The sequence below is a fragment of the Homarus americanus genome, unplaced genomic scaffold (assembly GCF_018991925.1).
Source record: "Homarus americanus isolate GMGI-L3 unplaced genomic scaffold, GMGI_Hamer_2.0 scaffold11302, whole genome shotgun sequence".
In the NCBI taxonomy this organism is placed as follows: Eukaryota; Metazoa; Arthropoda; class Malacostraca; order Decapoda; family Nephropidae; genus Homarus; species Homarus americanus.
The window spans coordinates 725,927-741,644 of NW_024736744.1; the positions used below are offsets into that span (position 1 = coordinate 725,927).

At 37.4% G+C, this 15,718-nt stretch overlaps 1 long non-coding RNA gene across 1 annotated transcript; it reads left to right on the forward strand.

Moving 5' to 3' along the window:
* The first annotated feature begins 543 nt into the window (after positions 1 to 543).
* On the forward strand, positions 544 to 3,628 carry LOC121872433. The gene is made up of 2 exons (XR_006090079.1): positions 544 to 1,784; positions 3,553 to 3,628. It is a non-coding gene; the product is annotated as an uncharacterized LOC121872433 (long non-coding RNA).
* Positions 3,629 to 15,718: the final 12,090 nt, after the last annotated feature.

Here is a 15,718-nt window from a genome sequence, read left to right on the forward strand (position 1 = left end):
CTAGTCTGCCAATTCAGTAATCTGTTCTATGTTTACATTCGTTTCCAGTGGAGTAAATATCAATAAAGTTGTGCTCTTTAATATTTTGGCATTTTTTATATGAAAATTGTTAGTCATTTTAACATTTATTTAACATACATTGATAATACAGGTATATGCAGTACAGGGAACTAGTTTGTTGTGCTCCCATCAGCAGCTTGAGTCAGCCACAAGGTGTCAGTTGGGCTTTGAAAACAGTGGAGTGAACATCTGTTTTGTTGGTGTCTTGAATATTTTTGCATTTTTCATTGAAATTATTGGTCACTCTGAAATTTAGTTAACACTTTGATAATATATAGCTCAGTGCAGTGTTGATTTAAATAAAATGATCTTGAATTACACCGAGTGAACTTAAAATTTTATTGGTGAATTGACGGCATCAAGCATGGGTCCACTGAAAGGTGATTTCTCCTCCATCCCCACTTCTAATTCCCATCATCATCATCAACCAGGAACCTTCTACTTACACACCTCAAAGTAAGTGTAATTTACTGCATTTTTTTTTTTCTTTCTTTGTATACACGTACATTTCGGTGAGCTGGAACCAATTACCCAATATCCCAATGGATTCGGTTAACGAACGACCTTCTGGAAAGAATTGTGTTAGTTAACCGAGGGACCACTGTACTTACATAAGAAAAATTTTATAGCCACTAACAGTGATAGTATGGTGTGAAGGACTCGCAAGAAGTTATTGTAGCTGTGGCTTCACATGGATGCAAAGCAACTGGACCTCAGGTATTTGGAACTACTGATTGGAAAATAACATCAAGGGAAGCCATATAAACTACTGGTAAGTAGCAGAGAAGGAATTGAGAGATAGTATACTGTAATTCTTTCCACCTTAATTTATGGCATTGAAACATGAGTTGAAATGGAGCCAAAAGTTCTAAAATTTAAGCCACAGAGGTAATGTACCTAAGGGTTGGAGTTACTGTGTTGTCGCGATAATCTGGCGGCAATCTTTATTACAGAATCCTCCAAAGACCAGCATCATATTAAAACACCCTATAAATTAAGAACACTTGGAGTTTTATGAAGAAAGTGTGACTAACTAAAGTATTGGTAAGCATAAAATGATAAATGATGCATGGTAAAATAGCTATAATCCAATGCTGTATTAGTGGGCCGAGCACCATCAAAATGAAGGTATTCATATAGATACTGTAGACTAATGTTTGGTTGAGAAGGCTGGACAGTTTAATGGACTGAGAAGGCTGGACAGTTTAATGTCCATTTGGCAATATAAGAGCTGTGTGACTTACACAGTGAAGATATTTTTGTGTTCTTTTACCCTGTGTTAGTACGAGTTGGGGTACCGGTATATAAAATAACATTGGCAAATTTGGGTAAAATTAGGCCAACAATTTTTGCCCATCTATATCACTTAATTGCAATAAAAATGGAATAATCTGAAACCTAGCAATTGCTTACATCCAATTACTGTATCAAGGTTCTTCTGTACTTGAAGAAGTAAGAAGTACAGAAGTAAAATATATGTGGTGTGTGAAATGGTTTAGAAGATGTACAGTCATCCACAAAAGTCCTGTCGCCTCTCGTCTTGAACCATGAACCTCGAGATTCAAACTTGTGCAGCCAAAGCATTTATGGACAATAATGCTTCAGTGTCTACAGCTTCAGAGTCTGAATCTCAGGGTTCGCAGAACAGCAGGAGAGGCGACAGGACTTTTGTGGGTGACTGTACTATGGTGCTAATTGTTGAGTGGTAGATAAAGTGAAGACAGGTTTGCTGTTCTATGTTTACATTCGTTTCCAGTGGAGTAAATATCAATAAAGTTGTGCTCTTTAATATTTTGGCATTTTTTATATGAAAATTGTTAGTCATTTTAACATTTATTTAACATACATTGATAATACAGGTATATGCAGTACAGGGAACTAGTTTGTTGTGCTCCCATCAGCAGCTTGAGTCAGCCACAAGGTGTCAGTTGGGCTTTGAAAACAGTGGAGTGAACATCTGTTTTGTTGGTGTCTTGAATATTTTTGCATTTTTCATTGAAATTATTGGTCACTCTGAAATTTAGTTAACACTTTGATAATATATAGCTCAGTGCAGTGTTGATTTAAATAAAATGATCTTGAATTACACCGAGTGAACTTAAAATTTTATTGGTGAATTGACGGCATCAAGCATGGGTCCACTGAAAGGTGATTTCTCCTCCATCCCCACTTCTAATTCCCATCATCATCATCAACCAGGAACCTTCTACTTACACACCTCAAAGTAAGTGTAATTTACTGCATTTTTTTTTTTCTTTCTTTGTATACACGTACATTTCGGTGAGCTGGAACCAATTGCCCAATATCCCAATGGATTCGGTTAACGAACGACCTTCTGGAAAGAATTGTGTTAGTTAACCGAGGGACCACTGTACTTACATAAGAAAAATTTTATAGCCACTAACAGTGATAGTATGGTGTGAAGGACTCGCAAGAAGTTATTGTAGCTGTGGCTTCACATGGATGCAAAGCAACTGGACCTCAGGTATTTGGAACTACTGATTGGAAAATAACATCAAGGGAAGCCATATAAACTACTGGTAAGTAGCAGAGAAGGAATTGAGAGATAGTATACTGTAATTCTTTCCACCTTAATTTATGGCATTGAAACATGAGTTGAAATGGAGCCAAAAGTTCTAAAATTTAAGCCACAGAGGTAATGTACCTAAGGGTTGGAGTTACTGTGTTGTCGCGATAATCTGGCGGCAATCTTTATTACAGAATCCTCCAAAGACCAGCATCATATTAAAACACCCTATAAATTAAGAACACTTGGAGTTTTATGAAGAAAGTGTGACTAACTAAAGTATTGGTAAGCATAAAATGATAAATGATGCATGGTAAAATAGCTATAATCCAATGCTGTATTAGTGGGCCGAGCACCATCAAAATGAAGGTATTCATATAGATACTGTAGACTAATGTTTGGTTGAGAAGGCTGGACAGTTTAATGGACTGAGAAGGCTGGACAGTTTAATGTCCATTTGGCAATATAAGAGCTGTGTGACTTACACAGTGAAGATATTTTTGTGTTCTTTTACCCTGTGTTAGTACGAGTTGGGGTACCGGTATATAAAATAACATTGGCAAATTTGGGTAAAATTAGGCCAACAATTTTTGCCCATCTATATCACTTAATTGCAATAAAAATGGAATAATCTGAAACCTAGCAATTGCTTACATCCAATTACTGTATCAAGGTTCTTCTGTACTTGAAGAAGTAAGAAGTACAGAAGTAAAATATATGTGGTGTGTGAAATGGTTTAGAAGATGTACAGTCATCCACAAAAGTCCTGTCGCCTCTCGTCTTGAACCATGAACCTCGAGATTCAAACTTGTGCAGCCAAAGCATTTATGGACAATAATGCTTCAGTGTCTACAGCTTCAGAGTCTGAATCTCAGGGTTCGCAGAACAGCAGGAGAGGCGACAGGACTTTTGTGGGTGACTGTACTATGGTGCTAATTGTTGAGTGGTAGATAAAGTGAAGACAGGTTTGCTGAGATGCATGATCATGTTAGAAGGATGCAGAGGTAATGAAAAAAAAAGGTATACAGGGGTACTGTAATGTGACAGGAGTCCGGTAGTGGGACACCATTGATAACAAGGGAGGGAATTGTGTAACAGTACATGAAGGAGAGATCAGGGGAGGAGAGCACAACAGATGTTTAGTTTTTATTTTATGGTGAATCACCTTATTAGGTTTTAGTGTACAGTGAACCCTCACTTTATGCGGTTAATTCAACCCACGGCGGCCCGCGTAAAGTGAGAAACGCGTAAAGCGAACAACATAACATATGGGATTAATTGAAATAGAGACCGGGCCGACCCCCAAACTTCACTTTTTCAGACACAATACCTACGTTGTAGTAAAAATAACTTCTTAATTTTATGATGGTATGCACACACAATTAATAATTAAGAGAAATATCAATAATATTAGGTTTTTTAACACTTACATTAGTAGAAAAGATGGCTGGGCACACGGGGATGGGGGGTTGGTTCCGAGGCAGAGGGCAGATTATTGGCTCTCACCTGTATCACTTGTATCAATTGTATCACTATCCACCACAGAAGCTTGCAGGGCCTCTTTGTCAAACCCCTGAAAGTCCATATAAGTCCATATCCTCACTATAATTATCACTATCACTGACTTGGGCCGGCTGTGGTGGGTGGCGGGTGAAGAACTCGGTAATGTTTTGATGACTGGGCGACCTTGTGCGCACCCTGCTCGCACCGCTCTCCGCGTAAATGGGTACACGCACCGCGGAATGTGAGCATTCCGGTTTCGGCAGAGTACCGCGTAAACGTGGAAACGCAGAATGTGGGACCAGCGAGGGTTGACTGTACTGTACAGTATGGTTAATCACCTCCCACTCATATAGGATCCAGGCAAGTAAATGTGAGTGTAATGTTCAAATGTGGGTGATGTAGGTATGTCCTGGTTAGTGATGACTCAATCATATGTAAGTAATTATTGCCTTTGTCCTGGGGATTACTGGAATTTATTTATTATTATTTTTTTTTGAGCATCAGGCCGAATGTACAGTAAACACTCTGCCAGCCCAAATAACATCACTACTGTACTGTATTTTGCCATAATGAATATTTTTAAACATATTTATAACATTCAACTTTTTAGGATGTGACATATTTAATTTTTGCCTAATTTTGCTTGTACTGTTGCTTAGAAGGTTGGCATGTGTTTTAAACCAAACCTACAGACTTAAGCATTTTTAGTGATTTTTTATAGACTAAGCTGCAGTATTTGTTGACTATAATCGAGCATAAGTATTTCGGGTGATGTAATGTGCATCATCCATTATGTTCCCAGATGTTAATGTGATCTTAAGGGGAAATGGGTCCCCAGTTAGATATAATTTACCAAATGAACACTTTTTTAAGAATGACATTTGTTAAGTGGCAAACTGTTGGTGTTAAATTCATGTTACTGTACAGTATTCATCTTTGATTATATTATTTAGTTTGTATTACTGTACAGCACTGTATAGTTTGTGTTGTATGTTCCCTCCAAAACTTTGTGTTCAACAGTGTCTTAAACTGTTTACCATCACAAGTTTATATGTGTGTGGTACAGTACATTTGTTATATGACTGTAGTGTATATTTGTAGTATAGTACAGTACAGTGACCCCTCGGTTAATGAACTCAATCCGTTCCAGAAGGTCGTTCGTTAACCGAAACCATTGTTTCAATGGGTTTTTGGGTAATTGGTTCCAGCTCACCGAAAATTTCCTAAATTCAACAAAAATGGTAGAAAAGTTCACATACTTTGAGGTGTGTATGTAGAAGGCTCCTGGATGATGATGATGATGATGATGATGATGATGATGGGACTTAGAATGGGGGTGGAGGAGAAGGAAGAAGAGAAGGCATTGGGGTGGAAGAGAAGTCACCCCATGGCGCCATTTCACCCATAAAATTTTAGCTCTCTTGGTGTAATTCAAGATTATTTTCTTTAAATCAACACTGCACTGCATTATATATTGTCAATATGTAAAATATATTTCAAAATGACCAATAATTTGCTTGGAAACACAGAAAAAAAGCATTTAGTTGAAGAGAATCTCAAGCAAGATGTTACCTCCAGTGAAAACAGAGAGAGACTAACGCCTGTTTGCTGTGTTAAGAGGCTGGATGCCGTGCATTAAACTAGTCACTTTACCTTCAATTATGTTCAATAATTGTTAAAATGACTAAAAAATTGAATATTAAACTTTTAAAATTATTGAATAGTATAAACTTCTTGATATTTACTAAAATAGTAAGGAATTTAAGCCCTAGAACTGATTAATGTATTGGCGGACTGATACTAAAGCTGGTTGCCTGGTCAGTGCAAGCGAAAACATGTTGAGGTCGGTTCGTAAGAAATTCGTTAACCGAATTTTTGTTCGTTAACTGAATTGAAGATCCTTATGGAAGGCAGTTCGTTAACCGAAATTTCGTTAAACGAGGGGTCACTGTACATGTATACAAGTAATTATATATCTACAGTATTTTTATGATTTTTGTAAAACTTTTAATTAATTTAGATATTGTCTTCATAAGAAATAATTTTTACTTAATGCAGAAGGTTAAGTCTTAATATTGGAAATAATGATGTTTTATGTACAGTGAACACAAACTATCTTCACCCCTAGGTCTGATGGGTTCAGTATGAACACTGAATCTTCTTGTGGTACAGTATTTCTTTATTATACAGTACAGTATAACTTATTTTTTTAATTCAATGAAATAGAATGAAATATAATAACCTTTAGAAAAATTGTGTGTGCATGTAACAGTAAGATGAAAAAAAAATATACTGAATGATAACTCTGGCTCTTCAGGGTCTCAAGAAGGGAACTTTTTTTCCCCAGGAGTTATTAATATCAATATACCGTATGATTGATCACCTTAGGATGGCTTTTTCAAGTCCATAACCCCAGTGTATAATGGTCAAGACCAGTACAACCCTTTATACCTCATTCAGGATAATAGCCCTATACCTGTACACACATCAAATTTTATAAAAGCCAAGTACAGTACATTGTAGCCGAGTGTGTTTGATTGAACATATAATATTGTCCTGTGAACTTTTGATGTTGATGATATAATGTTATTAATGCACTTCAAAAACTAAGCTCTTAACAAGGATAGTAATTGCAGTTCAGTACATTAGTCCAAGAACAATAAAATTTGCGAGGCAAAATTATGTTTCTATGTGAACAAGCTCAGTCAGTGGGGCTTTAACTGAGGAGTTGGTGGCAGCCATTCCTCAGAGGCTGATAATGTTGTGGAAGCAGGGAGCTCTACACTAAATATTGATGGAAATATCTCTGAATATTCAGTGTCTATAATCTATTCACCTGACTATGAAGCTCAATAAAAATGTTACAGTAAAGGATATCATAAAACAATTTGCTCCAATTAATAAGGCAACTCCGATAATCTTTTGAAATGTATTTCGTAGGGCTGTTACCAGCGTGAATTGTGACAGTATAGCAACACAATGGCTCGTTGGATCGGGGGTGATGGTCCCATTTCGTGGCCTCATTCCCCTGACAATACGCATATGGATTTCTTTTTATGGGGCTACGTCAAGGACAAGGTGTATGTGATTAAGGTTCATAACATCACAGAGTTAAGACACCGGATTGAAGAGACACTGGCTTCCATCATGCTGGACTTGCTTCATAACACCTGGAATGAAATCGGCTACAGTCTTGATACAGTATTCTAATAATGGTTGCCCCTCGTGTAACGAGGATGACTGGCCCAAGGGCCACCTAGGCATGAATTTGTTTAAGGTGTAGAAGCTGTTGAACACAACCACCACACCCTACATGACCCAGTGTCAAGGAATAGTCCGAGGAGACCGGACAACTCGCCAACTGCACTGGCTAACCATTACCCCGGAACACAATCCGCAAATCAATTAACATCCAGGTCCCCAATTACTGCTGTGTAGACAGAGACAAATGGTACAAAGAAACTTGCCTATAGTTCTTAATAATCTATGTGGTACCAAAGGAGCCCATGTGGAGGTTTACGAAAGTGCAGTTATGTGTGCTAAATACATGTCAAAAGATTATCGGAGTTGTTTTATTAATTGCAGCAAACAGTTTTGATATCTTGTACTGAAATTTTTTTATTGAGCTTCATAATCAGGTGAATAAATTACAGACACCCTGTATTTTTCCTTTGCTATTAGTAATTACAGTACAGTACTAAACTAACCGTGAAACATATAAATCTGAAACTGAAATTGGCTTTTTTGCATTTTCTTATTTTCATTGTACGAACATAAGATAAGCTTTAAATGCATCTCCCCATCACTCATATTACACAACCCTGTTGCCCACTCACAAAAATGTTCATTTCAGTTCATTCATTTTCATACAATGTCGTGCCTATAGTCACCCTGAACCTTTCACTGCCTAGTGTGTTCATAATTGCACCAATATTATAACATTATACTGTAGTCTGTTTTGTAACATTTCCATAGTGAGAATTTGATTACAGCTACTGTACTGTTTTATGCTGATACAAAGTTAAATAAGCACTGAAATGTGGATATTTAACAATGACAATTAACTTGACCATGTTCTTAGGATATGGTTTCAGTTGTACAGTACAGTATATTCAATTTGTATTTATCCTGTTCAATTTTTATTTACATTAAATTGAATACATTTTGCTAAACACAATGGGGGTATCTTTATTTTAGCAAACGACAGGAATAAAGTAACTGACAAATTCAATTTTGGTTGTTTTCATATCAAGAAAGCTGGGATACAATGTAAGGCAAGACCAAACAGCATTAGTCAGAATTCTTTGTCTATAATGTCATATTTTATCACACTGAAAAGGTGAAGATGGTTTTTGTTGACAGCATCAGTGAGTGTCTACTGCATTATGACTAAGTGTTCCTTCACTCGTGATATTAGATGGAAATTTAAGTTGGATGTCTGTCTGCCCTTATGTTTGTCAGGCCTCAAAGAAGACCAGTGTCAGAACTATTATATTGATTTTTTTTTATTTGGCGGTAATGTAAATGGTGACCAGTAATAAAGTCACAGGGAAAAAGTCACAAAAAAGTCACAATTTTGGCTAGGAAAAAAAGCCACGTGAAAAAAAGTCACATTTAAGGTAATAAAATAAAAATATTTTAAAACAGTTATAAACTGACAATACATGACTTTTACATATTGACAACACAATTTATATATGATGCATGTAGGTTAGGTTAGGTAACTTTTCTGTGACTTTTTTCTGTGACTTTTTTTCTGTGACTTTTTTCCTGTGACTTTTTTACCTGGATTCATGTAAATGACTAACTTTGATGCTTGGAGAAACTTAAGTGTAATTGATTTTATTATAGATTACAGTTTATTGCTTGTATTCATTTGTGGAATTTTTCTAAGGGGCTGCTGTAGAGGTGCCAGTAGGGAATATTTATTGATGAGCAATCCATTACTTTATTTAGTACAGTATTATAAGTCCATATTGCCTCTTCTTAATTTTATAAAAATATTAAAAAATATAATACTCTTACAACTTTAGAATAATAAGATGAAGTATTTACAGTATCCTGCTCACAGTAATTTTACTCTATGTTGGAGGTTCCCTAAAAGTTGCTAATTACAGCACTGTATCAGGAAGGTTAAATAAGATCTGTTTACTTTGCACCATGAAATGACTATACAGTTTGCACAGGGGTTTGTTAATGTTACACTAATGTTTTATTGTGTTGTAACAGCTAAGGTTAAGTATGTATTCTTTGAGTAGGTTAGTAAATTCACTAGTCACCAACAATTAAGAATTACATTATACTGTATGATGAACAGACACAAGATCAGTAAATTCTTTATAGAGAGTGGGATATATAGAGAGTGGGATATATAGAGAGTGGGATATATAGAGAGTGGGATATATAGAGAGTGAGATATATAGAGAGTGGGATATTTGTGTCATGTAAATATTATGAATTGATGATAAAAGTTTACTTGTGTTAGAACTGGTCTATTATAGTGATGTAGAAGCTGAGGCATCAAGGAGGAATTTTGATGGTACTGGCTGCCATTAAGTGTATGTACAGAATAGAGTGTTCTTATTGTTTTTAGACAATATTGTTTGTGTTCTATTATTGTGATGATATTGTGCACAAGTTAGGGCTTTTTGTCTTTGAAACAACTAAAATAAAATTGCATAACTATTGGGTAAAACAAAGTTATTTAAACTTTTCAGTTCTCAATATATTTAGTGTAAGTGTAAACCCTCTGATGCAGGACTCATGGGACCAAGATGAACTTCTTTTGAAGATTTTCCAGTTTGATGAGTTCTCGGTCCTGGGTCTATTACCCTAGGCCTACCATTAAGCTACACGTATGTAAAGTTTTGTAGTTAGGCCTACATGTAACCAGCTTAAGCTAGTTTATTCACCTTGTAGCACACCAGTGGTACATTTTGATTTAAAGGACACAAACCTTAGCTCTAGTAATCATAACCTATTAGTTCTACTCTTCACAGGTGTTTGGCATACTATAATAAACACCTAAACACCTTATGTATCAAGAGAGATTAGAATGCATTCAGTTGCCCAGTTTATGCTAAAGAGCAAATGGTGATTTAATAGAAGTTTATAAGTACCTCTGAGGACATTATGTCGAGTATTCATATCTCAAGCGAGCAGATACCCGCCTCACTAGAGGTCACAGCCTCAAGTTAATGAAGCCACAAGTACAGAAAATTTTCAGAGCTAACTTCTTAGGAATAAGAGTTGTAAACTCTTGGAATAACCTACCATGGCTGCAAGCTCATTTAAGACTAAACTACCAACACTGACACATGATCTGGTACATTCTAGAGCTGATACATGTCCAGTACTTGCCAGCAGTGTGTAACAGAGAATTGCCCGACCACATGACTGGCTAGTGAGCCAGATTTAAAGTAGGTCCAAAACAGGACAAGAAGAAGTAGGCAGGTGCCATGGCCTGTCTTAAGAACCAATCCAACTTCTCTGGGACCAATTTTAAATACTCCTCAAATCCCAATCTAAAATCCATCTCCCTACCTGAACATGGGATTTTAAGAGGCGAACATTTAAGCTTCTCCATTATCTTAAACAAAGGCATCCATAGTGTCTTCTAGGGCCCCATTGTTGGCTCTATGATATTAGGTTTGGATCATATGAAGATTAACCCACATCTTATCTCAGCTGATGGTAAAACACCCTATTGCTTGGGGGGGGGGGGTATTTTAGGGTAGGTTAAGTTAGGTTAGGGTGTTTAATCATCTGGCAAAATTAATTGAGGGGTTAGTTCTACAGTTGATCCCAGTTATTTACTGTGTACTGGTTGACATTGCTTCCTGACAACAAAGATAATAATTGTTCTTTTATCAGCACCAATTACTGCCTTACTAATATCTCGACTAGAAACATACAAACTACTTGTACAGACAATATTCAAGCAGCATGTTTTAGCGAACATCAACTTCCATTTAATTTTAGAACTAGCCTCTAATTCATCTTCCTTTAACAAATTGGATCACCTGAAGATTAGTCCCCAGACTAGTTCATGTGACGATTAACCCTTAGGCCCTGGGTGACATTCCAGAGCGTCTGTCTATTTTCCCACCAATTTTTTTATTCATTTATTTATTATTTTTTTTATACAGTATAGTCTTTGATTTACGCGGTCAATTGAACCCGTGGAGGTCCGCGTAAAACGAGAAACGCGTAAACGAAAGAACAGAACATATGGGATTACTTGAAATAGAGACTGGGCCGACTCCCAAACTCCACTTTTTCCGACACAATGCGTACCTTGTAGTAAAAATAACATCATAATTTTACGATGGTATTGACACACACATAATATCTAAATAAAAAACTACACTACTGTACAAATATAAAGGTGTTTAACTTTTACGTTAGTAGAAAAGATGGGTCGGCACAAGGGGACGGCGGCTGGTTCCGAGGCAGAGGGTAGATTAGTGGCCCTCCGGTGAATCAGTATCACTATTCACAGAGGTTTGCAGGGTCTCCCTGACAAACCCCTCAAAGTCCATATCCTCACTGTCACTATCAATGACTTGGGGTGGTTGTGGTGGGTTGCGCGTGAAGAAGTCCGTAATACTACGTTGACAACTAGCATTGATGATGTCGTCATACATCTGGACATATGACCCCATAAATTTCGACAGAAGGTTATTAGACACTTCATACCAATGCTTGACTGTGTCTTTGTCAAGGATGAGCTTAATTTTCTCCACCAACTCAATGACTTCCTTCACATAACCATGGCTTGGTCCAGGTAGTTCAAGGTTTCTCGGGGGTGGTGGGGGTCCAGCGGAAGCCATTGTGAGGGGAATAGCGGGCACAAGAGAGAACAGTATACGCGGAGACTGAGAACAATGAGACTGGCCCAGCTAGGTCAGCGACTTCTTCCCTCTGGTGGCAGGGCACGTCATGTTACATTAGACCAATCACAGCTAGCGGCGGAGGGAGGTAAGGATGAGTGGCCCAATCACAGTCCGATACGTTATATGACGTCAGTGATATAACGTAAGAGCGACCTAATGCGCACCCTCCAGGTGCTGCTTGCTTCCCGCATAATTGATGGGATGAACAGCGTAATAAAATATTTTCACTCTGGCAAGGTGCCACGTAAATGACCAAACGCGTAAACCAAATCCGCGTAAATCGAGACTATACTGTAATTATATTTGAAAAGTTGATTTTTTCTTGATTTGTTCCCATGGGGGGGGGGGGCGTTGTTACTGCCAGCAGCATCCTAACCCAGGGCTTAAGGGTTAAATACTCAAATGCTTCAGGCGTCCTATATTCAAGAAGGGCGATTATCACTCCACGGATAACTATACTGTAGACCAGTGAGCCTGACCCGCATAGTTTGTAAAGTACAAGAGAGCATTTTAAGAGATTAGGTTAGGTAGTGAGCGGCTCGTGTCGTGTTGCATCTCTGTAACAAAGTGTGATGGCATTTGGACCTCCGTTGTTGATCGATGGAAATTGGACAGTGAATGCATAAGAGCATCAAGATCATTTTAGTGATGTGGATGTGTAAATCAATGTCGGATTTTAATGTTATTACGGATTGTATATATAAATATTCTCCCTATTTGACTGGAGAAATAGGCTGTAGGGATTCAATCTTAAACCATTGCCATATGCCATGATTTATTCAGAAAATTTTAATGAGGCGTGTCCATGGCTGTTACTGACCGTCCAAAGGATGACCAGAGAGTGTTGAACTGTACCTTTATCTAGGACAGTCCATAGTGATAACAGTGAACGAGGTGGAAACTGAAAATAAATTGAAATGAAAAAACAAAAAATTGAGGTAAGCAACAAGTATGAGGGACATTATTGTTGCCACGAAGAAAGCTTTTTGTGTGTGTGTGTGTGTGTGTGTGTGTGTGTGTGTGTTTTCTAAAAGACTGTGATTGTGCATAAGATCCAGCATTCAAAGGGAGATACAGTGTACAGTCTCCTCAAAATGTATCGGCCTCTTTTCTCATCAATACAATGTGTCACAGTGGACAAATATTTCCGTTCACTAATGGTGGTCCCTGCATTGTGTTGGTAGGTCTGCCTTCCTAGTGTCTGTGAGGCTGACAGTGATCATTTGTGGCATTTGTTGTAATTATGGTGAATCATCGTGCTCCATCTTTAGTAGAATAATATAATGATTTTAATGTAGCAAAAATATATCAATGACAATCAAATAGTGGGTGTTTTCTGCTGGAAATCCACGACCAACAGTAGTACCCGAGACTCACTGGACAACACACCGACAGACATGGAGAAATGTCACTTTCCAAATGGCAGTATAGCTATAAATCAATGTAATTTGGATCATAGTGTTTAATATTTCGTTCCAAGTGATTCCATTGTAACCTCGGTTCATGAAAACATAGTAATGTTATACAGTGGTCCCTCGGTTAACGAATTACCTTCCAGAAGAATCTTCAATTTAGGTAACGAACAAAAATTTAATTAATGAAATCCTTACGAACATCACGTTTTGTTGTGAGCATCAGCTGATGGGCTAGTCTGCCAATTCAGTAATCTGTTCTATGTTTACATTAGTTTCCAGTGGAGTAAATATCAATAAAGTTGTGCTCTTTAATATTTTGGCATTTTTTATATTAAAATTATTAGTCATTTTAACATTTATTTAACATATTGATAATATATGCAGTACAGGGAACTAGTTTTTTGTGCTCCCATCAGCAGCTTGAGTCAGCCACAAGGCGTCAGTTGGGCTTTGAAAACAGTGGAGTGAACATCTGTTTTGTTGGCGTCTTGAATATTTTTGCATTTTTCATTGAAATTATTGGTCACTGAAATTTAGTTAATATATTGATAATATATAGCGCAGTGCAGTGTTAATTTAAATAAAATAATTTGAATTACACCTTCTCTTCTCCCTTCTCCTCCACCCCCACTTCTAATTCCCATCATCATCATCTACCAGGAACCTTCTACATACACACCTCAAAGTAAGTGTACTTTACTGCATGATTATTTTTACTTTGTATGTACTTTTCGGTGAGCTGGAACCAATTACCCAATAACCCACTGAAACAATGGATTCGTTAACGAACGACCTTCTGGAACGAATTGTGTTCGTTTACCGAGGGACCACTGTATTCCTATTAGGCAACCCATCTCCTGTGGCTGAAATAGTATCTAAGGTGCATAAATCAGCGGGGTTACTCGTGACGTTATTGGTTTTGCATTATGGTATCATAGTTCATCTTATTTCATTACATTTTGTAGAGAATAGTTGGTATACTGCATATATATCGAGACTGCTGTGCATGTGTGTTATTGTGTTCATTTCCGAATACATCATGCCCAGGGGTGCCAATACTTTTTGGGAGTGTGTACATAGTGATAGCACAGAGATGCCAACAGCTTGTCGAAGAGAACTAAAAAAGAAAATGAGTAAATAATAGTAAAAAAAAATACACTGGATGAATGAGGGTGCCATCAAGGTGAAGATCAGCAGGACAGCCAAGTGATTTTTAAATATATCCTGCCACAAGGGCATGATTACTCACACATCTTCCTTCGCTTTGATTACAATTTGTAGGTGTGATTGTTAAGGAAGTTATCCCAGCAAGGGTTAAATTTCTTCCTCAGAATAATGTGAAAATTACAGGTTATGAAGGTTGACATCAGCCCCTACTCCCACTACACACCAGACACAGATGCCTATTGTAGGATTGCAGCTGAATCATGGCCTTTAAAAAAAGGTCCTCGACACTTAAGCTTTGCCGCTAAGGCACAAAACCAATTATCATGGTAATAAAAGTAATTATTATTATTATTAAGCTGACATAGCATTCTATCATATCGTAAACTGGTCTTAAGGCTTAGAAGATTCTTACAGCCTGTGGACAACCCCCTCCCCCCCCCCCAATGGCGACAAAGTCCTGGTCACGTTTGTGTAGTTAGTCCATTCAACACTTCATCATTCATATTATGCTACAGTGCCCACAAAACATGTGAAACATTTGAGTCCCCCAGTAGAGACGTCCATTCTCTAACCATTTCAGGATGTAGTTCCTCCACTTGCTTTCGTATACTCACTCAGGGACCCGGGTATTTTTAAACTCTTGAAGATCGGTAAGAGGGACGGACCGTCTAGATATCTGAACGACCTTCTTATAAGAATCAATAATTTATTTGCCTGATTTACCTTCTCGCAATGGCCCGAGAACTTCAGCTCATTGTCAACATACCTTGTTTTATCCTCTTTCTATGTTTGTCTTTGATACCCCCAAAATGTTCTACACTACTGAGGGTATACACAAACACTTGTTATCTTGAAAATAGGTTCTTATTCTCGTACGGGAGATATACAGAGGGAACAAATAGACAGTGGGCTTCCACACCATAAGGACTAGCAATCTCCACTCTCTGTATCACTCCGCGCTGGCATGTACAGATGCCAGCGTTCACAAGCTGAATACATAATATGTAAATATGATAATTTATATACATAACATGGTGCATAATAAATGGAAATATTACATTACATGTTCTGTAATACTTAACTATACATAATTAATAGAGTAATATAAGAATACACAGCTTAAGGTACTACTTCGTGTCCATATTATACAC